At 39.1% G+C, this 25,742-nt stretch overlaps 1 pseudogene; it reads left to right on the forward strand.

The window, feature by feature from the left end:
- Nucleotides 1–486: 486 nt before the first annotated feature.
- Nucleotides 487–21,765, forward strand: LOC118829839 (annotated as a pseudogene).
- Nucleotides 21,766–25,742: the final 3,977 nt, after the last annotated feature.

Here is a 25,742-nt window from a genome sequence, read left to right on the forward strand (position 1 = left end):
TCCCGCAGCTTTTTTTCCTTGGGCTCTTCCCCAGATTTCTTTGCTTCTCTTCTTAGTTTCCTCGGACCCGGCTCCGGGACGTCCCTCAGAGGAAAAGCCAAGAGAGGAAAAGCTGCTGAGAAGCAGCTCCGGCCGGCATGGTCCTCCGAGCGCTGGGGCACAACTGGGTGCTCCAAGCCCTTGTTTTGATTCGCTCTCCGCGGCTCCCAGCCGTCTTTCCCCGGGTGCTGCTCAATGCTTCTCGCCAGCAGCCCCCCAGAAGGCGGAGGGATAGTGCGCCTCCTCCTCCGCCCCCGCCGGGCGCCCGCGCCTCCTTCCCCTCCTCCTCCTCCTCCTCTCCCTTCTCCGCCTCTCCGCTCAGTGGTGGGAGCCGGGCGCTGAAGGCTGCCGCCGGGCGAGGAAAGCAGGCAGCCCGCAGCCGCTGCCGCCGCTGCTAAGGAGGAAGCAGCAGAAGTCGCTCCCTTAACTCTCCAAGAATTGTTCCCGATGCCCTCCGCGAGCTGCAACAGCGGCGCCCGCTGTTGGGTGCGGAGAAGAGCTGCAGCCCAGACGCCCGCACCTGTGGAGGGAGCACCTGCGACGGGAAAGACGAGAACGGAGCCAGCCGGGGAGAGTGGAGTGGGATGGGGAGTGAAGGGGAGGAGAGGGGAGGAGAGGGGAGGCGAGGCGCGGCGCGGGGCGGGGCGGGGCAGGACCACTCTCGGGAGAAGGGTCCGCAGGGGCGGGGGTGTGCGGGGAAAGCATTACATTTTCAGTTGCTTGGAAATCGGCAAACGCTTCAAATCAGGACTTGATTTCTTGTTTTGTTTTGTCTAGACTTAAGAAAGTAATGGAGAAAATGTGAATGATGCCGATTAAACCAAAGTGTGTCCTGTGTGCTTTTTTCTTTTATCCCCCGGAGAGCTGGTTGTTAAATATTTATCAGCAGACCCCTACCAGGGGAACCTCCCAAGAAAGGCCTCCATTCTACCGAAGGTAGCATTTGAGCTGAGTCTGGAAGGAAGCTAGAAAGGGGAGGGGAGAGAAGAGAGCATTACAGGTAAGGGGGGAGGGGAGGAGAACAAAGACATAGAGATAGGAGAACCCCACTGTAATCCCCGTGGGGGTAGAAGACCGTGATTTGCCCTTCCAAAAGAGGAGAGACGAAACTTTCTGATCTCCAAATTGCCCTACAAGTCGAGGGCTTTGCTGAAAGTTCTGGATATTTCTTCCCTTTCTGGATGTTGCTTCCTTGTCATAAATCTTTAGTTATTTTCAAGTAGCCCCTGGCTCTGCTTACATTGCATTGTACCAAGCTTCAGAATTGATGATGCAACTAGCTTTATCTCAATTCAAGTCAATCAAAAAGCATTTATTAAGCTTATAATGTGATGGGTACAGAGCTGAGGAGACAAAGACAACTGATGCCTTCAGGGAATTTACGTCGTTGGGGAGGAGAGATTGTGTACACATCAAGTCAACCAGCATTTATTAGGTACGTACTTTGTGCCAGGCACTGTGCTAAGCTAGGGGTACAAAGAAGGCAAAAAAAAAAAAAGTTCTTGCTTTCAAAGAGCTCACAGTCTTGGGGGGGTGGGGGAGATAGCACTCAAACAACTATATACAAACAAGATAAGTATATACAGAATTATAATATCTCAGAGGCAAGGCACCAACATTGAGGAAGGCTGGTAAGGGTGTCTTGCAGAAGATGTGTGTCCACAATCAATTATTGGGCACCTACTATGTGCCAGGCACTGTGCTGAAGATACAAAGAAAGACAAAAAAATATTCCCTACTCTCAAGGAATTTATAAATAAAGAAGTGAAGGGGAATCATGTATATTAAGCCTGGAAATGTAGATTGGGGTCAGGTGGTGAAGGGGCTTTAAATGCTAAACAGAGGTGTTCTGTATTTTCTCCCAGGACACCACAGGAGATTATTGAGCCATTAGGAACCACTGGAGTTTATGGAGCAGTCAATTTAACAAACATTGATTAAGCTCCTACAGGACAATGTATATAAGTGCTGTGCTAGGCTCTAGGGGGATGGGATCAATATGATAGTACCTGCTCTCAGGGGGTATACATTCTACTGCGGAGACAATTTTTGTACAACACAAATATATAAATACATAAATGTATATATGTATTGGGAGGACCCAGTCCTTAGAGCACGGAAAGATTTTAGATTTGCTTTTACATGTGGGTTATTCAGTGCATGCAAGATTATATTCCTTGTCTGATTTCAGTTCAATACCAGGAACTTCCAAGGGCCTACCTCTAGCCACAAATGACCCAGGGATCATTGTCAAAATTGTCACAAAAAGACAATTGAAAGGATGATGAAATGGAGGTTGAAATGGGGAATAAGTATTTTATTAAGTGCCTACTATGTGCACTTTACAAATATCATTTTATTTGATCTTTACTAAACATTGTTATAATCTCTATTTTACAATTAAGGAAACTGATAACAGATGTTAAGTTATTTGCCCAGAGTCACGTAGCTAGTAAGTATCTGAGTTTACATTTGAACTCAGATCTTCCTGAGTCTAGGTAGATAATGCCATGCCACCTAGTTATCAAATGTGCTTAGGAAAGGTTTGAGAAAATGGCCTCTTGTTCTCTCTTCCCTATCAATCTCTGAGTAAAGAGAATTGCTGTGAACATCCAGCAGGTTGAGGCAGGGGCAGCAACTGACTTCTCTCCATAACCACCACATGTCCTTGAGTGCATGGTGCCTGTTTCTTTTGTGTTTATTCTTTCCTGATCTTAGGTGAATTCATATCTGAAAATAGAATAAACCAAGTTAAAACCTGGAAGGTAAGGAGTGTGAAGTATAAATGGTAAATGTCTTTGTGAGAAAATGTATGCATAGACTTTTAAGTTTGTTATTAACACTTTGTATCATTAACAATCGACAAAACAATAAATTGAGCCCTGATATATATCAGTTTGAGAGGTATAATTGCTTACATTGAAAATTTAGCAATTGACTCTCTCTAGCACACCCCTCCTTTGGAGTTGATAAGTTCAGAAAAGCCATCACGGTCCTCTCTCAGCCACCAAAGTTGGTAGCAGAACCCAACTTGAGCCAGTAGCAGCAGAAAGTGAAGCCTGTGAGGAGCTAGCCCTCAGGAGCAACCTACTTGACCCAGTCCAGCAGTGGATTGATGTGTCAATCGCCAGTGTCCTACAAGGAGCTAGCCCACTTGAGCAAGGAAGAGAGTAGCCTGCTTTGCTAGGTATTGGGGATACAAAGACAAAACTAAAACAGTCCTGCCCTCAAGGAACTTATATTCCAATGTACAAATGTAGTTATGTACAAAACATCTGAGTAGACACAATGCTGCCTGGTGGGGTGGGGGAAGCCACTAACTGTAGGGGGAGAGACATGAACAGGAAGGAAGCCCTTAAGCTGAGACTTAAACCAGAGGACCATCTCCAGTTGTCCTGATGGCTCTGGAGGAGAAAATGAAACTGGTGACTTTGTACAGCTCTCCCTTGCTTAAATCCAATTCACTTACAAGTCATGGCATCACCTTCCTGACATCATGGTCCTCTTTGAGAACGAAGGACAAACAACAGCAAAAGAAATCATGAATTGCAGGAGATAAAGGTGAAGAGGAAGTACATTCTAGGCATGGGGGACAGCCAGTATTATACAAAATACAAATAATTATTAGTATCATTTTGTTATTCATATCATTGTTATATATTCAACACTTAAGTAACATTTTGTAAAACATTTGTCATTTTTGCGTGACTGATATTTTGATAGATTTATTATTTCAAACCTCTACCTCAAACTTCATGGAGCATTTTGTTTTGCATTTACAATGTATCATTATATATTATATTTAATCTGTGTATGTGTCTTATCACCATACCAGAAGGAATGCTACATGAGGGCAGAGGTTGTATCTTTTCTCAAGTTTGTATCTCTCCCAACATATTGCACAAATTCTTAATATATTTAGTTGGAATTGAGTTGAATCCTCACATGCTTTCCTAATCTTAAACAATTCTCGTCCAAAAAGCATCTACCCAATGAAGTAGAGGCCTCCCTCTACTTCTTTTAATATTGTGAGGATACCAATGTAGAATCTGGGCTGCCCATCTGTTGTGTCGTGAGTGACACTATGAAAGAATTGTCAGAAAGTGTGAAATATGACTATTAAGGAAAACAGATAATCTTTAAAAGAGAAAAGGGAAGAAAATTGAAGACTGGAGATGGGGACAAGCTCGGGAGACAGATTTTACATAACCTTTAATGCTGGAGTTTTGAAATTTGACAATTAAAGTGGATGGAAATTTAGCCAATTTGGTAGCAATGAGCTGAATTCAAGATGAGTTGAATTTTTTAGCTGTTTTCAATAATTGTATAGTATATATGGATATGACAATTCAGAAACAATAAACAAACTGAGGGGATTAATGCATTTTAATAGACCCCCTATTCTTCTTATGTAGACCCAGAAAACTGTTTAAAGATCCCGCCACTTCCTCTATACTCCTTCTTCCAATCAACCTACACTTGATTTTCCAGGGATCCCAAATAAGGAAGCTGAAATTCAGAACTACACACACACACACACTATTGTTCCGTTTCTCTATTTGAAATATAGCATATTCCTTTTATGACACAAATTTGGTGTTGACACCTAAACAGAGAAAGAAAACTATCAACTATCTTACCTAATGAGTATCGATGCAAAAATTTTAAATAAATACTAGCAAGGAGATTATAGCAATATGTCACCAAGGTCATATGTTATGACCAGGTGAGATTTATGCCAGGAAGGCAGGACTGGTTCAATATTAGAAAAACTATCAATATAATTGACCAGAGCAATAACAAAACCAACAAAAATCATAGATTATCTCAATAGATGCAGAAAAAGTTTTGATAAAATATAACATTCCTATTTAAAAAAAACACTAGAAAGCATAGGAATACATGGAACTTTACTAAAATGATAAGTAGTATTTATCTAAAACCATCAGCAAGCATTATCTGTAATAGGGATAAGGTAGAACCCTTCCCAATAAGATCAAAGCAAAGATGCCCATTATCATACTATTATTCAATGTTGTACTAGAAATGCTAGCTATAGCAATAAGAGAAGAAAAAGAAATTTAATGAATTAGGATAAGCAATGAGGAAACAAAACCATCACTCTTTGCAAGTGATATGGTGGTATACTTGGAGAATCCTTGAGAATCAACTGAAAAACTAATTGAGGTAATTAACATTACCCAAGTTGCAGGACCTAAAATAAACCCACACAAATCATCAGCATTTATATATGTTACCAACAAAGTCCACCAGCAAGAGATAGGAAGAGAAATCCCATTTAAAATAACTGTAGACAATATAAAATACTTGGGAGTTTATCTGTCAAGACAAAACCAGGAACCATATGAACAAAATTACAAAATACTTTTCATACAAATAAAGTCAGATCTAAACAATTAGAAAAATATTAATTGCTCAGTAAAAGGCTGAGCCAATATAATAAAAATGATAATTCTACCTAAATTTATTTATTCAGTGCCATACCAAACTACCAAAATTATTTTATAGTGCTAGAAAAAAATAACATGCATATGGAAAAACAAAAGATCAAGGGAATTAATGAAATAAAATGTGAAAGAAGATGGCCTAGCCCTCTCAGATCTCAAACTGTATTGTGAAGTAGTAATCATTGGAACAATGTGATACTGACTAAGAAATAGAGTGATAGATCAGTAGAATAGATTAGGTACACAGTACAAATTAGGGTAATGACCATAGTAATCTAGTGTTTAATAAATGCTAAGATACCAGCTTTTGGGATAAGAACTCACTATTTGACAAAAACTGCTGGGAAACCTGGAAAGAAGTTTAGTGGAAACTAAATATAGGCCAACATTTCACACCGTATACCAAGACAAGGTATATAATTTAAACATAAAGGGTGGTACCATGAGCAAATTAGGGGAGCATGGAATAATTTACCTGTGAGATCTATGGATAAGGAAAGAATTCATGACTAACCAAGAGTAGAGAATATTATGGGATGTAAAAAATGGATAATTATTATTGTAAATTATAAAAGTTTTGCACAAACAAAACCACTCTAGCCAAGATTAGAAGGAAAGCAGAAAACTGGAAAAACTTTTACACCAAGTTTCTGTGATAAAGGCCTCACTTCTCAAATATGTAGAGAACATAGTCAAGTTTATAAGAATACAAATCATTTCCCAATTGATAAATGGTCAAAGGATATGAACAGGCAGTTTTTAGATGAAGAAATCAAAGCTATCTATGGTCATATGAAAAAATATTCTAAATCACTGTTGACTAGATAAATACAAATTAAAACAAATCTGAAATACCACCTCACACCTACCAGTCTGGCTAATATGACAGAAAAAGGACAGCTAGGTGGCACAGTGAATAGAAGGCCTGGCCTGGAGTCAAGGAGACCTGAGTTCAAATCCAGCCTCAGGCACTTACTAGCTGTGTGACCCTGTTAGCTTCAGGTTCCTCATCTATAAAATGAGCTGGAGAAGGAAATGGCAAACCCGTCCAGTATCTTTGCACAGAAAACCCCAAATGGGGTCACAAAGAGTTGCACATGACTGAAACAACTGAACAACAACATTACAGAAAAGAAAAATGACAAATGTTGGAGGGAATGTGAGAATATTGAGAAGCTGATGCACTATTGGTGGAGTTGTAAACTAATCCAACAAGTCCGGAAAGCAATTTGGAACTATACCCGAAGGGCTATAAAATTGTACATGCCCTTTGATTCGGCAACCACTGCTAGGTCCATATTCCAAAGAGATTTTAAGAAAGGAAAAGGACCTATATGTACAAAAATATTTGTAACAGCTCTTTTAGTGGTGGCCAAGAATTGGAAGTTGAAGGGATGCCCATCAACTGGGGAATGGCTGAACAAGTTGTTGCATATGATTATGATGGGATACTATTGTGCTATAAGAGATGATGAGCAGTATGCTTTCAGAAAAACCCATAAAGACTTACTTGAACTGATGCAACACGAAGTGAGCAGAACCAGAACATTTTACACAGTAACAACAATATTGTACAGTGATCAACTATGAATGATGTCTATTCTCAGCAATACAATGATTCCAAACAATTCCGAAGAATTTGTGATGAAAAAGGCTATCCATCTCCAGAGAAAGAACTGATGGAATCTGAATGCAGATCACAGTACTTTTTTTTACCTTCCTTATTGTGTGTGTATATGTTGGGTGGGGGGGGGGGACTCTGCGTTTTCTTTCATAACATGACTAATATATAAATGTTTTGCATGACTGCACATATATAACCTATATAAAATTGTTTGACTTCTCCATGAGGGGGGAAGGAAGGAAAGGAGGAAAAGAATTTTAAACTCACATTTAAAAAAAATTATTTTACATGTAATTAAAAATATTAAAATTTTAAAAATAAAACATAGGATGTTAAAAAATAGATTTATTTTGGGAAAAAAAACATAAAATACAACATAAAAACTTGACCACAAAGACAAGCCCTGAATTCAATATCTAGCTTAATCCAGATTGGATTGTTGGTTGTAGCATTTAATGGCCCATCTGAGGGAAAAGCATGGAATAAAAGAAACAATGGTAAGAGACTCTTTCTCTTTGAGGAACTGGCCACCTGTATAACCAGCAGCTCTCTAGGAGATCCTGTAAATTTGAGTGTGTATATCATGGAAGAAGAGTTGAATTATCATGGAAGAAGGACTCAGCATCTCAAAATAAAGATAATAATCGGTGTATCTCACAATTTTTAAAAATCATATACTTAGATATCATGTGTGGACTTCCTTTCTACCTTTCTGAATCTTCTCTGTGTGCTTCTTGTGCTTTTCTAACATCAGTCCCCTACAGAGAATCAACCTAATGCCCTGAAGGCCTTCCTGTGGTTCTTGTAATGTCTTAGTAGTACTAATGTACCACTTTGGTTTTCCATCTGCTGTCTCTTATTCTCCAGGTATATTTGTCCTTGAAAGAATCTTTCATGCCCCTTTTTTGAGAAAATCATCACTGGCAACATCCTAAAACCTATGTTTTTTGTCTTTCCATTGCCCATTGGGTTACGTATAATTTTAATTCTTCTGAGGAAACAACTGAACGACAATATGGTGGCATAAACAGTGTCTTTGAAGTCAATGGTCCTGGGTTCAATTCCTGTGTGTCTGATGCTTTCTACCTGTGTGGCTTTCAGCAAGTCCTCCTTGGCCTTCAGTTTCCTTTTCTGTAAAATGAGGGGTCAGAATAGATGACTTCAGAAATCCCTTCCTCTTTCTAGATTGCTAATGCTAAAATTCATCAATAGAATATAAGCTCCTTGAGGGCAGGAGTGGTTTTGGGGTTTTGTTTTGTTTTTTGTGTTTGTATCCCTGGCCCCTAACACAGGACACAAAAGGCAACAAATAAATACTCCATTGAATTGAATTCTATTGAATTCCCACTCAACTTTTCAGGAAAATTACTACTGGGTAAAGTGAGGCCCACTTATAGATAAATCCAGAGTGCTATGATTATTTCTTAATCAGTTAAAGAGATGGGGGAAATGGTAGCAGAATTTAGGCACAGGTGGCTATGGTACAGTTCTTGAACCACAGAGCAATAAAGGAAGGGAAATGAATCGGCAATCTGATTTCAATAACAGCATTGGCAGGAGAAGATAGAAAAATATTGTTGATGTCAGTGCATTTGGTCCATGTGTATACTAAGCAGCAGGTTTTGTGGAGATAATGAGCATTGGTAACATGTGTCCTCATTTCCCCCGGACTGTCCATTTTGGATGCAACAGCAGCTGCTACCATTCTCTTTCTTGAACTCCCACACTTTCTCTTTCTCACTATTTAGTGGAATCTTTTGCTGTTTTTGAAAATAGAAGGGTAATTTCTTTGCATTAGGGCAGTGAAGTAAATGAAAGAGGGCTCTAGGATTTCTCCTCCAATGGCTTCTATTCTGGCCTACTGGACTATTAGTCTCCTGGTAGTTTATGTCACATATTGGAATGATATGAAAGACTCATGGATCATTTAACAAGAGAAGGATATTCAACATGAATATGGATTGAGGATACTGTGAGTCAAGTCATCTGAGTTGCCTATGGTGGTCTGCCAGCCAAGCATCAGATAGCACCAGGGTATTGTCTAGTCAGACAACTAGGAAGTGATGTCAATAGCCTGAGCCTTTAGTCTCTTTGTAACAGCAAGTACCCTGGCACATCCAGGATGGCCTGCTAGCACAGGTTCTTTGATCCACTTTTGAAGGAAAGATAGCTTTTAAAAGGGTTAACAACCTTCTTTTAATTACATTCACTAGTTCAGAGGAAAGGTCAGCACCTTGAACGTGCAGAAAATAGAAGCAGAGAAATCAGCACAAAGACCAACAGACAGGGCTCCAGCTGTCTGAACAAGGTAATACAACCACCTACATACAGCACTGATACATCTGAGTAGCCAGAGGACTCTGAACAAATAACTACTCAGAGTCCGGTCTAAGGAATCAAAAGGTCCTTCTCATAAGTGAACCTCCAAAGCAAAATCTCACCTCAGTGTGTGTGTGTGTGTGTGTGTGTGTGTGTGTGTGTACTTTTGGTTAACAGGCTCAGAGCCAGAAGGCATCACAACTCTCATGATTCAGTGCCTAATTAGCTTAGTACCAAAAGATGTGAAAGCCTTCCTACAAGCAAGCCTCCCCCTAAGCAAGCTTCTCCTAGGGCAAGTCCCTCTGCTAATGGGCTCTATGTGACTCAGGATGTATCACACCTATGAGCTGGGCCAGACCTCAAAGCAGCAAGACATTCATGATTGAACACATGTGGACACATTAACGGATGGGGAAGATCTTCCCATTTCATTAACATTATACCCTTGAACCAGTCAATTCCCAAGGATGGTTTTAGTACTAGCTAGCCTTTTAAGGAAAACTTAGCCTAACTTGCATGTTGGTGAGGGTGAGGAGAGGAAGGTTTTCACCACAGCATCTGATTATAAAATGGTTTCTCACTAGATCTCTCGTGTCTCTAAGGTAGTTTTCCTTGATTTTTAAAAATCAGATATGTGACTTCATTGGTATAAAGGACTTCCAATGGGGAACTTCTTGTAACTGGAATCATTTCTGCAACTCCTTTTTCTTAGACCCGAGTTCAAACAAATGCAGTCTCTGCTATTTACTACTTGTATGACCTTAGACAAATCACTTAATTTCTCTATACCTTGCTTTCCTGCTCCTTAAAATCAAGGGGTTGGATTTATACAATCTCTAAAACCTCTTACATCTCTGAATCTGTGTTCCTATGGCCCTTCCCGGCAGAGATCTATGGCAGTCAAGTTGCGTTGGGATTTTTTTTTCTCCTTCCATTATTTTAATATTCCAGGAACAGCTCTGGAATTTTGTGTATCATTTTTGCTTGAGAATGATTATATTTGTATTTGGCCACTGGACTATCAATGTTTTTGAAGTGAAGAAGAAGGAATTAAACATTTAATTAAGTACCCCCTAGGTAGCAGGTATTGTACTAAGCACTTTACAAGTAGCTAATTTGATCCTCACAACAACACTGTGAGATAGATGGTATTATTATCCCCATTTTACAGTTGAGGAAACTGAGTCAGAGAGAAGATAAGTGATTTGCTCAGGTTCATACAGCTAGTAAGTGTCTGAGGCTGGATTTGAACTCAGGTCTTCCTGACTCCAGGCACAGAGCTCTATCCACTTTGCCACCTAACTGTATTTGAGATGTAAGAATAGTAGCATATAGTAGCAGGATGCTTATTTATCACATTCCATTGCCGTTTATAATCAAGACACACAAGCGCTCACACACAGGACATATGCATGTATATATATACAGAAAAGCTCAATGTACCATTTCCAAAAGAACCTTAAAGCACTGATTGTTTATTCATTGCAATATTAAGACATTTCCCTCTACGTACAGGATCACTCTGTCAGTAGTTTGGCTGAAATGTTTTTCTTTGTTATAAGGCCCAGCTCTGCTTACCTAGGAAAGCATCTGCTTTGTCACCTGAGAGCAGTCACCATGCAGCCAGAGTATTCTTCATAGAAAGTCCCAGAGTTACATGATGCTACCAGGCAAGTTAAAGAAAGGGACAGTGAGCAGAGCCATTCCCTTTTAAAAGTCCACTGAGTGGAGCACTCTTCCTTGGCAACTAGACAATTTATTTGACACAGTTTTAATGAAGCCTTTTCCCCCACCATACTTTCAGTTGCCATGAAGGGACCAACTCTCATCCTAAAGTTTTTCAAAAGTGAATGTTATCCTTGGGCATCTAGGTGGCACAGTGCCCTGAAGTCAGGAGGACTGAGTTAAAATCCAGTCTAAGATACTTAAAAGCTGTGTGACCCTGGGCAAGTAACTCACCCCATTTGCCTCAGTTTCTCATCTGTAAAATGAGCTGGAGAACAAAAAGGCAAACCATTCTAGTATCTCTGCTGAGAAAACCTCAAATGGGTTATGGAGAGTCACATATGATTGAAATGACTCAACAATACTGTTTTCCTAGAAGAGGCTAGGAAAGTCAGTCCATGTTCCGTAAGACAGGCTCCCCACAAGCCCATCCTCACATATGCTCCGGGAGATACAATCACTGTTAAGTAGGCAAGAAACTAATACAATTCTTTATTTTTCATTCTCCCAACATTTATTGTGCCCCTAATAGATGCAAGGAACTGTGAGTAGTATATTGCATTGGAAAGACTACTGAGTTTGGAATCAGATGACCAAGGTTCAAATTCTGCATTCTACTTACTATCTGTGTGACCTTGAGCAAGTGACTTTGTTTCTATAAGCCTTAGTTTCCTCATCTGTAATATAGTGGATGCCAGCAGCGTGTGATGTAAAGAACACTGGATTTGAAGTCAGAGGACCTAGGTTTGATTCCAAGCTCTGCCACTTACCATCTATATGAATCTGTGCTCCTATAATTCATGTTTTGAGGATGGGTCTCTACTTCCCAGGTGCCCATTAATACCCCATGATCCTATGAGGGGACTGGACTAGATAATCCCTAAAGTCCCGTTCTAAATCCAGTGTTCTAATAATATGACAGATAGACAAATTATAGGCACACAGAGTGATTACAGAAGCCATATTTGTCCAATTTCACAGATAAATTTTAACTCCGCTGGCTTTGCATTGCAGGCTAACCAGACTGTCCTTCAACCTAAGAACTTACCTTAAGAAAATGATTTTTCTATTTGATTATCCAGATGTGAACCCAGACTTAGATCAGCACTCTACAAAGCCCTTCACCATTCAAACTGGTTTTGCTCTCCTCCTTGATTCTCATGCCCAGAAATCCCATGTTTTCTCAATTAACTTTAAAAAAATCCACCCTTGACTCATAGTACTCCCTTTTTAGATTTTAATTTTTAATTATCTTTCTTTAATATGGTTCTCTTCCTCCAGTAAGTCTGCTCTCCTGTCAGTCTCCTTCCTATCATCAATGCTTGTTCTATCATCAGCATTTCAAGTTTCTAGCCTTAGAATTAACAGATGTGATTAATCTTGTCTGGACTGAACAGGAGTGCACTTGGTGGGACGGGGCTAAGAAGAAAGTATTGTTCATTACAAGTTGACCAGACAACAAGACAGAAGCTTGCTAAACACAGACTTCTTAGCATGACTAGTTACTTAGCTGCTTTAGGACTATTAATCATAATCTCTATTTTCTCTGACCTAGATAATGTAGGGAAATGATCAGTACAACAAATCTGGTCATGACTTAAGGATAGAGATTATTTAAAAATTACTTCAGGTAGAAACAATACCAATAATAATAATCAGGCATTTCTATAATACCTTAAGGTTGATAGAATATTTTGCCCACAGCCACCATGGGAGGTAGCTAATTCAATCAATAGCCTCACTTTATAGAGAAAAGAACTAAGACCCAGAAATATTAAGTGCTTTGTCTGGGGTCACACATATAAAACAGCAGAACTGGGATGTGAGATTGGATTGACTACACATCCAGTGCTCATTCTCATTCATATACAGATAGGGATAGCTATGTGTCTGTGTGTATGTCTGTATCTACATGTACGTATATGTATGTGTCTGAATATATCTGCAGGTATATATTGTGAGGTATATTCCCTACATGTAGCATGGAGGTATCACTATGAGGTTTGAGGGAAGGCAGAATAAACATTTCTACCCCCTCCTCTGCCACCTTTCACCAAAAGAGATTTTAATTCCTTCCAGGAGAGGAAACAGGAATTTGAGGCAGGGTGCCACTCTGCTCTCCTCAGAGAGAGGGAGTTGTTCTCTTAAATATTATTAATCTAAGGGAATTGTATCTTCAGGTTCAAGCTAATTTCTGATTGCTGTTTCAATATTGGTGGGAAGGAGGATCCCAAGCTTTATATCCAAGCCTTGATCCCTTTGCCTTCAAACACCAGTTCCAAAATTAACACACATAGCAATTATCAAAGAAAACCCATTTATCTGAGTCAGTAGCAGAACAGAAATCAAGAAGTTATACATAAAAGAATATATTCAGAGTGAAGGAGCTCCCCCATTGGGAGTGAGGAAACTCACCTCAACCAAGAGAAAGAGTCTGAGATCTCATCCAAGGCTAAGTTCTCCAAAGTCTCTAGTGTAGCACACTAAGGATAAGGACATGCTGGAGACTGCTCTTGTGTCTTCCTATGGGTTTTTCCTTCATCAATTGAAGTGGGGTTGGCTTCTTTCATCTTCCTTCTCAATGCTGGAAGCCAGAAGCATCGAAGGCAACTTGAAGCTTGAACAGAACTTGAAGAAGACTAGCAGAAAACTGAAGAGCTCTCCTCTCCCCCACTCTAGCCAATTCACCCTGCCCCTCACAGAAGTCATGGTATTCATCCCCACCAATAGGAGAGAGTCCCATACCAATGGATTTTGGAACTGAGGTCCCATATATATGTGTATGTATGTGTGTATGTGTGTATGTATGTATGTATGTATGCATGGGTTCCAGCCCTGCCTGATGCTTTTCTTTACTCAATCTCTAATCTCGGCTATAGGCCAGAGTTGATCAGAGTGGTTCCTTGTCTCTTTGTTACCAGCTCATTCATTTCTTCTAGGTACTCCATATGCCCTCCAATTATTCTAGTCTGGGCATGGGCATCTTCTTTCTTTCTGGAGTTACTGGTAAAGCTATCATTCAACCAACAAGATATTATCATCCTTGTTTTGTGGATGAGAAAATAGGCCCAGAGAAGGTGAGTGATTGGCACAGCTAATAAATACTGGAACTCAAATTGAAAATCAGATCTCTTGGTGCCAAATTCAATCCTCTTTCCACTATATCCTGCTACCTTTTTATTTATTTGCTTTTAAAGATGGTTTACAAATGTCCTTGCCTACAATGCCAACAGGCCATCAGAATCCATAAATTTTTAAAAAAAGCATTCCTCAAATTAGACTTTCTTCTTTTTATTTTAAATATTTTATTTCTTCCAATTACATGTAAGAACAATTTTAAACTATTTTTAAAATTTTGAGTTCCAAATTCTCTTCCTTCTTCCCTTCCATCCCCTCTCCTTGAGAAAACAAGCAATTTTAAATAGGTTATACATGTGCAGTCATGCAAATCTTATCTTCTTATTAGTCATGTTGTGAAAGAAAACACAAACCAGGAAAAAAAACAAGAAAAATTTTAAATGTATGCTTCAATCTGCATTCAGATTCCATCATTTCTTTCTCTGGAGGTGGATAACATTTTTCATCATAAGTCCTTCAGAATGGTCTTGGATCACTGTATTGCTGAGAATAACTAAGTCATTCATAGGTGATCATTGTACAATATTGCTGTTGCTGTCTGCGCTGTTCTCCTGGTTCTGCTCACTTCACTCTGCATCATTTCATGTAAGTCTTCCTAGGTTTTTCTGAAAGCATCCTGCTTGCCATTTCTTATAGCACGATACTATTCCATCACAATCACATACCACAATTTGTTCAGCCATTCCCAAATTGATGAACATCCCCTCAATTTCTAATTCTTTGCTAGCAGAAAAAGAGTTGCTGCAAATATTTTTGTACATATAGATGCTTTTCCTTTTTAAAAAGCTTTTTGGAGTATAGACTTAGTAGTGGCGTGGCTGGGTCAAAGGGGATGAATAGTTTTATAGCCCTTTGGGCATAGTTCCAAACTGTTCTTCAGAATGGTTGGATCAGTTCACAATTCTACCAACAGTGTATTAGGGTCCCAATTTTCCCACATCAAATTAGGCTTTCTTTTAGGAGGAATTGTTCAGGAGAGAATACTGAGAGGGAGATTGGAAGTCAGAAGTCAGAGAATAACAGATGTTAGAGCTCGGACAGACTTTAAAGATCACTGAGCCATTTCACAGAGTTAATTTATTCCACATCAGAAATAGAACTCAGGCCTCCTGATTTCCAACCCAGTATTCTTCCTACTAAATATTTTCCTCCCACCCCTTAAAACTACTGCTTAGTACTTGGTCTGGAGTAAGTCAGATGATTCAGGGCTCCAGTTTCCCATTTTGATGATTGGTAGTACATTTTTAAAGACATAAGAGATGAGTGTCAAAGTCCAAGACTGCAGTAGGAGACAAATCATTATTGATTTTAACTCAGCTACTTCACCCAAGAGAAGACAGGGCAAAGAGTATGATCACAGGCTCATTTGGTCCATCCAGAACTATAATATCCACACCTTGGGGTTCCAGATCAAGATTAAGCAGAGAAGACAATACTGAGAAGCTAATTCTCTGCCAAGCGTACTGAATGCCCTGAGGACTGAGCTTATCTTGGCTCAATTCTCTCTGCTAATGCCCTACATCCTGCACTGAAGGTCTAGAGTGAACAAAAAAAAATCACAGAGCCAGGTGTACTTCCAAAGATATTGCAAGGAGATTGAAAGACTCTTTGGCCAGCCAGCCCTAGCAGATGGACTGGATAAATGAGCAAGGAGAAGAAATACAATGGGTTAAGTAAAGCCCAAGATAAAACTCAAGAAAAAGAAAATATTTCTCTATTAATTACAAGTAGAAACTCAAAAAATATGGATTGGCCAGAAGGAATCCACAAGTGGTTGATAGGGCTAACAAAAGAAATAAAAGAAGAAATAAAGAATTACATTAAAGCTCTTGTGGGAAAAACTTGAAAGGAAAATAAATAGCTTAGAAGAAAAGCTGGAACACCATGCTCAATTCAATATTAATCAAGAACCTACTATGTGCCAGACATTGTGTAAGCACTGAAGGTAGTCCCTACCTTCCAGGAGTTTACAATTTAGTAGGGGAAGACAACATGCAAAAGAAAGTCAAAGGGGAGGAGGGGACATCCAGGGAATGATGTTCTGTGGAGACCAAACCAAGCAGAACTGCTAATGGATGTAAAAATTGTTTCCCAATTTTCTGCTTCTGTCCTAATCTTTGTTGCATTGGCTTTGTTTGTACAAAAACTTTTCAATTTAACATAATCAAAATTATCCATTTTGCATTTTGTAACATTCTATATCTCTTGTTTGGTCATAAATTCTTCCCTTCTCCATAAATCTGACAGATAAATTCTTTTCTTCTCCATAAATCCGACAGGTAAGCTATTCCTTGCTCTCCCAAATTGTTATAGTATCAGCCTTTATATCTAAATCATGCACCCATTTTGACTTTATTTTGGGATACTGTGTAAGATATTGGACTATACCCAGTTTCTGCCATACTATTTTCCAGTTTTCCCAGCAGCTTTTGTGAAATAGTGAATTCTTAACCCAGAAGCTGGACTCTTTGGCTTTATCAAAGAGTAGATTTCTATAGTCATTGACTGCTGCTTCTTCTGTGCCTAATCTATTCTACTGATCCACTCTATTTCTTAGCCAGTACCAAGTAGTTTTGGTGACTGCTGCTTTATAATACAGTTTAATATCTGGTATGGCTAGGTCACCTTCCCTAGCATTTCTTTTCATTAATTCCCTTGATATTCTGGACCTTTTGTTCTTCCAGATGAATTTTGTTATTACTTTATACAGCTCTGTAAAGTAATTTTTGGTAGCTTGATTGGTATGGCACTGAATAAATAAATTAATTCAGGTAAAATTGTCATCTTTATTATATTAGCTCAGCCTAACCATGAGCAACTGATGTTTTTACAGTTATTTAGATCTGACTTTAATTGTGTGAAAAGTGTTTTGTAATTGTGTTCATGTGGGGCAGCTAGGTGGTGCAGTCAGTAGAGCACTGGCCCTGGAGTCAGGAGGACCTGAGTTCAAATCCAGCCTCAGACACTTGGCACATGTACTAGCTGTGTGACCTTGGGCAAGTCACTTAACCCCAAATGCCCTGCCAAAAAAAAAAGCAAAAAAAGTACTTGTGTTCATATAGGTCCTGGGTTTGTCTTGGCAAAGATAAAGGCCTCATCTCTAAAATACATAGGGAACTGAATCAAATTTATAGGAATATAAGTCATTCCCCAATTGAGAAATGATCAAAGGATATGAACAGACAGTTTTCAGAGGAAGAAATTAAAGATATCTATAGGCATATGTAAAAATACTCTAAATCACTATTGATAAGAGAAATGCAAATCAAAAGAACTCTGAGGTACCACATCTCTTCTGTTAGATTGGCTAACATGACAAAACAGGAAAATGATAAATGTTGGAGAAGATGTGGGAAAATTGGGACACTATTACGTTGTTGGTGGAGTTGTGAACTGATCCAGCCATTCTGTAGAACAATTTGGAACTATGCCCAAAGGGCTATAAGAATGTTACTACCCTTTGAGTTAGCAATACCACTTCTGGGGCTGTATCCCAAAGAGATCCCAAAGGACCCGTATGTACAAAAATATTTATAGTGGCTCTTTTTGTGGTGGCAAAGAATTGGAAATCAGGGGGTTGCCTATCTATTGGGGAATGGCTAAACAAGTTGTGGTATATGAATGTAGTGGAATACTATTGTGCTATAAGAAATGAGGAGCCGACATACTTCATAATAACCTGGAAAGACTTATGTGATCTGATGCTGAGTGAGGGGAGCAGAACCAGGAGAACATTATATATGATTACAGACACACAGTATCTATGATGACTAACTTTGATAGACTTGGCTCTTCTCAGTAATACAAGGCTCAAAGACAGCTCCAAAGGACTCATGATGAAAAGAGCTGTCCACATCCAGAGAAAGAATTATGGAATCTGAATGCAGATTGGGGCAAGCTATTTGCTCTCTTTTTTTTCGTTCTTTTTTGGTTTTGTTTCTTCTCTCTCATGATTCATTCCATTGGTTATAATTCTTCTTTACAACTTGACTATTGTGCAAATAAGTGTAATGAGAAGGTATATAAATGTTTGTTGATTGATTGGTTGTTTGGAACTACGTGACCCTCATTCCCTTCTCTTCCTAGCACCTACCTCACAGGGCTGTTGGCAGGATCAAATGAGATGACATTTGCAACAATAAAAAACAAGGTACTTTTCACAAAATTTTCTCTTTTAAAAGACACACACACACACCCAAACACACATACACAAAACACACACACACACACACACACACACACACACACACACAGACTTCCAAACATTTACATTAAGTAAACCAGGACTGGGCAAAATCTCTGAAATACAAACACAGGACATAAGAGAACCCAGAAAGAAAACAACTTGAAAAAGCTCTTATGTCCTAACAGGTAGAGAAGAGACAATAATACCTTTAGATCACCAACATCTTAAAGTGTCAAAAAGGGAACAAGACAAGACAAACAGCTCAGGTGTTTTTTATAAAGAGAAACATCTAAAAGGAATAGTTTAGGGAAGAAATAAGGAGGAAAAGAAAGGACTCTATTTTTTGTAATTGTAACATGACAAGAGATTATATAGGTATCAGGAATTACATTCATGAACCTCACTCTTATCTGATCTGAGCAAGGAAAGTTTGAAATGGGGGAAAGTATAGAGTAGAAATTCTAGCAAGCAAACAGAGAACTGGACGGATCCAGGGGAAAAGATTTGGATTTGAGCAAGGTGATGAAATGAGTAGGGAGTAAGGAAGGAATAAGCATAGCGCCATCTTAAAAGATCAAAAAGGGAACAAGACAAGACAGACAACCTATGTTTTATTATTTTTGTTCTGTGTGTGTCTGTGCGTCTGTGTGTCTGTGTGTTTTAAGAGAGAAAATTTTGTGCAAAAATATTTCAAGCTTCCAGGGAGAAAAAGACCAAGGAACTATAGTCAGAATCATATAATACTAGTCAACAAATATGAGAAAAGAGAGAAAAACTTGAAATATGATATATAAAAATAAAATTATTTATAATCAAGAATAGCATGTTACAAAACTGAGTATAATTTTTAGAACTCTCTCCCCACTCCAGTCAAGGCTCTCAAATTAATCTTCTGAAAGTGCAGGTCTGACCCTGTCACTCCATCCTGAATTCAATAAATTCCAGTGGCTCCCTATCAAGTCCATGATCAAATATAAATCTTCTATTCGACATTCAAAGCGCTTCACAACATGGCCCTCTCCTATCTTTCCAGGCTACTTACACCTTACTCCCCACCCCACCCACCTTGTTCTTTATGTTCCAGTTCCACTGGCTTGCTTATTGCTCCTTGACCAAGACACTCTATCTCCAAACTCAGGGCATTTTCATTGGCTAGAATACTCTCTCTTCTCATCTCTACCTCCTGACTTCCCTGAACCCCTTCAAGCCCCAGCCAAAATCCAATATTCAACAAAAAGTCCTTCCTGATCCCCCTTAGTGCTAGTGCCTTTCCTCTGTTGAAATTCTCCAATCCTGTACATATCTTGTTTGTACAGCTATGTACATGTTATCTCCTCCACTAGACTGTGTGCTTCTCTAGAACAGGGACTATCTTTTGCCTTTTTTTGTATCCTCAGTGCTTAGCACAGTGCCTGACACATAGTAGGTACTTTAAAATGTTTATTGACTGATTTTTCATGGACAGATATGGATCCTTAATAGAATTTATGAGAGCACTAGCAGTTTTAGAGGAGGATCAGGAAGGCTTTACATAAAATGTGCTTTCGCTGTGTCTTGAAAGAAGAGAGAAATTCTGTAAATCAGAAATGAGGAGGAAATATATTCCAGGAACAAGAGACATCCAGTACCAAGGTACAGAAACAAGAGATGGAGTGTTATTTGTGAAGAAGAGAGAAAAAGACCAGGATGCTGGAGGGGGAATAATGTCCAATTGGACTGGAAATATAGGTTGAAGCCAATTTTTAAAAGCTAAACAGAGAAGTTTTGATTTTATCCTAAAGGCAATAGGGCGTAACTTAGTTGAGTAGGCAAGTCATATGGTCAGATCTCTGTTTAAGGAAAACCGCTTTGGCAGCAGAGTGCAGGATTGACCTGAACGGTGAGAAATTTGAAGCAAACGGAACATTGCAATAATCTAGGTGAGAGGTGATGAGGGTCTGACTGTGTGAGTAAAAAGAATAGGTCAGATGCAAGAGATGTTGTGTGGTAGAAATGGGAAGCAAGGCAACTAAGTGGTGCAGGGGATTGAGTGATGGACTCAGAGTCAGGAAGATCTGAGTTCAAATTCAGTTTCAGACACTATCTAGTGGTGTAACCCTGGACAAGTCACTTAAATGGTGATGATACCAGCACTTACTTTCTAAGGTCATTATGAGGATTAAGAGAGAAAATATTCATAAAGCTATTAGCACAGTGCCTAACACAGAGTAAGCACTATATAAATACTAGCTATTATCGTTACTAGACATTGTCATCATTATCATATTAGACTAATTGGATATGTGGGGTGAGAGAGAGAGTAAGAAATCCTGAATAATGTCAAGGTTACAAACCTGCAAAACAACTACAGGCTATTAGTGTTGATTTAACTCCCTTTCTTCCCATGATTTTTTCCTTGTGAATCATGGAGTGGACTTAGAGACAAAGAGAAGAAACATGATGTGATGAAAGGGAAGATAAAGCTAACAATTATCACACCGAATGTGAATGGAGGAGGGTGGAAAAGGTAGCAGTAAGCAAAACCCAACATGCTGGTTATAAGAAACACACTTACAACATAAAATTCACACAATTGTAAGTGAGAGGTTGGAGTAGAATTTATCGTATATCAGATGGACCCAAAAAGCACGGGTGGCAATCACAATCTCAGGCCAGCCAACAATAAAAATAGACATGGCTGAAAGAAGTAAGCCAGAGGAATGGGAGCCTAAGAGTTTCGTGAGGCAGCAGGCAGGCGGGAAGATGAGTAGACATTATATCTTTATCCAGGCTACTGTAGACCAAGACGGTCATCACCTGTGTGAAGAGTGTCCTGCTGACTCATACCTTCATTTTCTGACAGATGTGATCCTCATTACAGTTGACATCCCTGGCAAGGTGAACCTAGTGGTGCAGTTCTCCCCTTTAAATAAGAAAGTTACAAATGTTCCTTACGTGTTCCTTGGGATAGGCACAATCATTATCCTCATGGGAACCTCTGGCCATTTTGCTACCTGCTAGGCTTCTGAATGGATTCTAAAACAGCACGCCATGTTCTAGATCCTTATTTTCTTGGTTGAGTTGGTGGCTGCTATTGTCAGATTTGTTTTTAGTCATGAGATTAAAAACAGCTTTAAGATAAACTATGAGGCTGCCTTGAAGCAACACAATGATACTGCAGTTCACAGAAGTGAGACAGTGAAAACCACTGCACTGCTTTGGTGTCTAGAATACTAAAGACTGGGAAAATATTGACTACTTATTTCACAGAGAAAGGATTCCCCTAGAGATGCTATCTACTGCATAGGAAATGTACTCAAGATTATCTGAAAGATCCAGAGAAGATGTATTCAGGAGGGTTATTTTACAACGGTAACAAATGGTATCCAATCGGAAATGGTTGTTGTGGTGATTTCCTTTGAAGTTGCTTGTTTCTAGCAGATAGAGGTTTTTTAGCCTGCTGCCTTTCTTGTTCCATCATAAGTAACCAGCCTAACATACCATAAGCTGGTGGTTGGCAGTCTTATACCTCTCTGACCAAGGACACAATTCACCTCATCTCCCTTCCGTAGAAAGGGAGAACACCTCTTGGCCTTCAATATTTAAACTGCTGAATAAATGCATGAATAGACTGATCCAATCAAGAACTGGTACGTGCAGTTATGAGCCCAACGCTTGCTTCCTCCAGCTCAGGTTTTTGAAGCTAGAGAATGTTCTGAGTGATATTAATCTAGCTCTAGAGGGGACGGTATGAATTCATCTGATCTTTTTTCCTGACTTTGTTTTAGTATGGCTTTTTCAGAAGGTGCTATGGAGTCCCCTTACTTCTTTTTTGTTGTTGTTCAGGCATGTATGGCTCTCCAGATTCTAGAGATATTGGAATGGTTTGTCATTTGCTTCTCTAGTCCGTTTTACAGATGAGGAAATTGAGATAAACAGGATTAAGTGACTTGCCTAGGGTCACACAGCTAGTAAGTGTCTGAAGCCAGATTTCAACTCACTGATTAAAACCAGGGCTCTATCCACTGTGCCATCTAGGTGCCCCCACTTGTTCCTTCATATTGCTTAAGTATATAGACAATTCTTACTTTACCGAAGTGGACCATTTGGCAGACCTCTATGTAAAGGTATTTTTAAGTAATGCCAAAGACCTGGGGAAGGGAAAGGAGGAAGGGGGCCCACATCGGGGAGAGATGGGGCTGCACGTGACTTAAGAACTCACTGGGACTGAGGACAGAGAAGCAAGAGCAGGAGGAGGAACATGTGGCCTAGCCAAAAGGAAGAAGGGAGGTGAGGCAGACATGTGGGGGCCAGACAAGGACACAGACAGGAGAGAACAGGGAACCTAAGGGTTGGATGGACAAACAGAGCCACACACAGGGCAGGTGGGTAGCATGGGCAAAGGTTTCCTGTCTGGCACTGGAGGTCTCAAGCCAAGCCACTTAGCCAGAAGCTGTGGCACATTAGCTACGCTTTCACTTGAAGGATGGTTCCAAGGATTTTTTAAGGTTTTGTTGGGGGGGAGGAGAGGCCACATAGCTCCAACCAAGGAGCAAGAGTGGAGAGAGAAAGAGAGAGAGCACAGTACTTCCTGTACAGTAAAGTTAATATAGGTGGGTTTTTTTTGGAATGTAAATTTCTTTCAGAATTTTTATATAAAGTCAAATTTGCATAATGCAAATTTACATAAAGGGAGAACCGTAATCCTCTTATTCTTCAGCTTTAGAGTATCTTCTAGTGGCTTGGGAAGGTGAGCTTCATCCATTGGCTCTCTTATTTGACTGTGCAGAGTAGGAGCAGTTAGCTCCTATGTTTCCTTGGCTCTGTTATGCTTATGGGCATAGAGGTTACATTGTGCATCTCACAAACTGTCACAACTGTCAAGTGATGCTTAAAGGTCTCTGAACCAATATGCTGACACCAAAAGACACAAATGTTCTGTGTTTGCCCAGGGTTCAGAGAGCTGAATGTTTCTCTCTATTGCCTCCTAAATCAAAAGTTTTATGTCTATTTTTATAGGTTTCTTTTCTCTCCCTTTTGTTTTTTGTTTTTAGGAAGGTCTTAATTATTTCTTAATTATGCTATAGTGACTTGGTTTTCCTTAAGGGACTTGGAGGTAGTAGTTGTTTGGGAAATGACTTAATTGTTAGTATCATATACTACTTTGCCTTGTATTCTTGTGGGCTGATTTATATTTGGGGCCAATAAACCTAACAAACAGTTGAATATTGTTTTATGGGTCTTAAAACCCAATAAACAGTTGAATATTGTCCTTAAAAAAAGAGACAAGCTGGGAAGCTGCAGTAGGCTTAAAGACACCAAAGATAATGAAACAATGTCAATATTAAGCACACATACATCAAATTTTATGGTATGTAAGTACTTAAAGGAAAAGCTAACTGAACCACCAGGAGAACTAGACATTAATATACTAGAACCGCTGGGGACTTTAACATTGCTCTTTTAGACCTACTCAATCTAACAAAGATAGATAAGAAAAAAAGAATGGAATTTTGAGGAAAAAATCAGATAGGATAGTTCTTTGATGATTATGCAATAATAATTATGACATGCATAATAGACTAATAAAAACAATAAAAGTCATTATTATATTAATAGATGATTTAAAAGCCTTCAACAAAATGTTATGGAAGACAGTCCCTCAAGCAATCACAATCTGCTCTGCCTGGTACCCCCTCATGTGAATATTTTGTGCCTTTGCTTCTGGAAATAAATGATATGTGTGGATCCAGTTAATCTACTTTGGATCATGTGCAAATATTCTCTGACTATTTCATTTCCACTTACTACACAATGGTGAAAGTCCTTTTAATTGGCTGTGAGCTAAGATTAAGTGTGCCAACACAAGGTTCAGATACAGGATCTCAAGTCCTCACTCCCTGGAGCCTTTCAAATAAAGAATTGCTCTAAGTCTCTGGGCTGAGGGAGGAGACAACAACTCCGCCTGCCATATTTCACTACCAGGACCACAGTGTAGCCAGTGAATGCATGGCTTTGCTGTTCTTGATCTTGGGCGAAGAAATGCTGGAGATGGGATGACCTTGTGAGCTTTGAAAGGTCAAGAGACCTCCAAACACTGGGGCCCCTGGCAGCCCTGGGGAACAACCTGTATGACCTATCCCAGCAGTGAATCAAACCAGCAGCTGAGACACTGTGTCCTAGAAGCAAGGGAGAGCCTCATCCAGCAGCTGTGCCTCAATTGTAATGAACTTAGTGGGGCAAATGTAGGGTTGTGCTGGAGTCTTCTGGAACCAAGTGAAATATTAAATTTTTAGTAGGAGCATTTACAGCTCAGAAATAAGCAAACACCACAAATCAGACATGGCAGCTAAACGATATGTTTATTATTTCTGCCTTTTACATTTATTTATGAGTTCTCTTTTCCCTAGTACATGGTCTACTTTTGCAAAAGTCCTTTGTAATGCTAAGAATATATAAGGTTTTTGATAGTCTTATTCAGAAAATACCACAAGTCTTTAAAATCTAACTTCTCTGAAAGTCTTCTCATTTCAATTTTATTTCTTTTTTCTTTACCTTTTCCTCAGATTTATTTAGCTCTGAGAAAGGAACATTAAAGCCTTCCAACAACTATGGGATTACTATGGATATCTTTTTGTAACTCGGTAAACTTTTCATTTATGAACTTAGATGATATGTGTGTGTGTATAAAAACATTTAATAATGTTTTCATTGTCTTTGGTATCTTTAAACATCATGTAATTTCCCTCTTCATTTCTCTTGACATTAATTTTAATTTTTCTGACAGTATGATTGAAACGCCTACTTTTTTGGAGTCATCTAATAAATAGTAAATTATGTTTGAGGATCTCATTTTCATTATATATTTCCTTTATTTTTTAGATATGTTTCTTATATGCAGTAAATTTTTTTGTTCCATTTTCTTACCCATTCTGCCATTGTCTTTTGCTTTGCATTATTCAACACATTTACATTTAAGATTATAATGGTTAGGTTAGTGTTTTCCTTAATTTCTTTGTTTCTGTATTGACTTTATTGCCTTTTGTCCCTACACTTAGTTTCACTTACACTAATTTAAAATTAGTCTATTCCTGCAGGATTCTTCACCCACCTACTCCTTTTTATCATATATACTCTTTTTTTGCTTTATATATTCCAAATTTATTGAATTTAGTTAAATTGTTTATCTATCTACCATCTATATGTTTACTTAGCTGCATCTATCTCCCCCCTTTTTTGAGTCTTCTTTCCCTCACCCTCAAGA

Source organism: Trichosurus vulpecula, chromosome 8 (assembly GCF_011100635.1).
Source record: "Trichosurus vulpecula isolate mTriVul1 chromosome 8, mTriVul1.pri, whole genome shotgun sequence".
NCBI classification, from domain to species: domain Eukaryota; kingdom Metazoa; phylum Chordata; class Mammalia; order Diprotodontia; family Phalangeridae; genus Trichosurus; species Trichosurus vulpecula.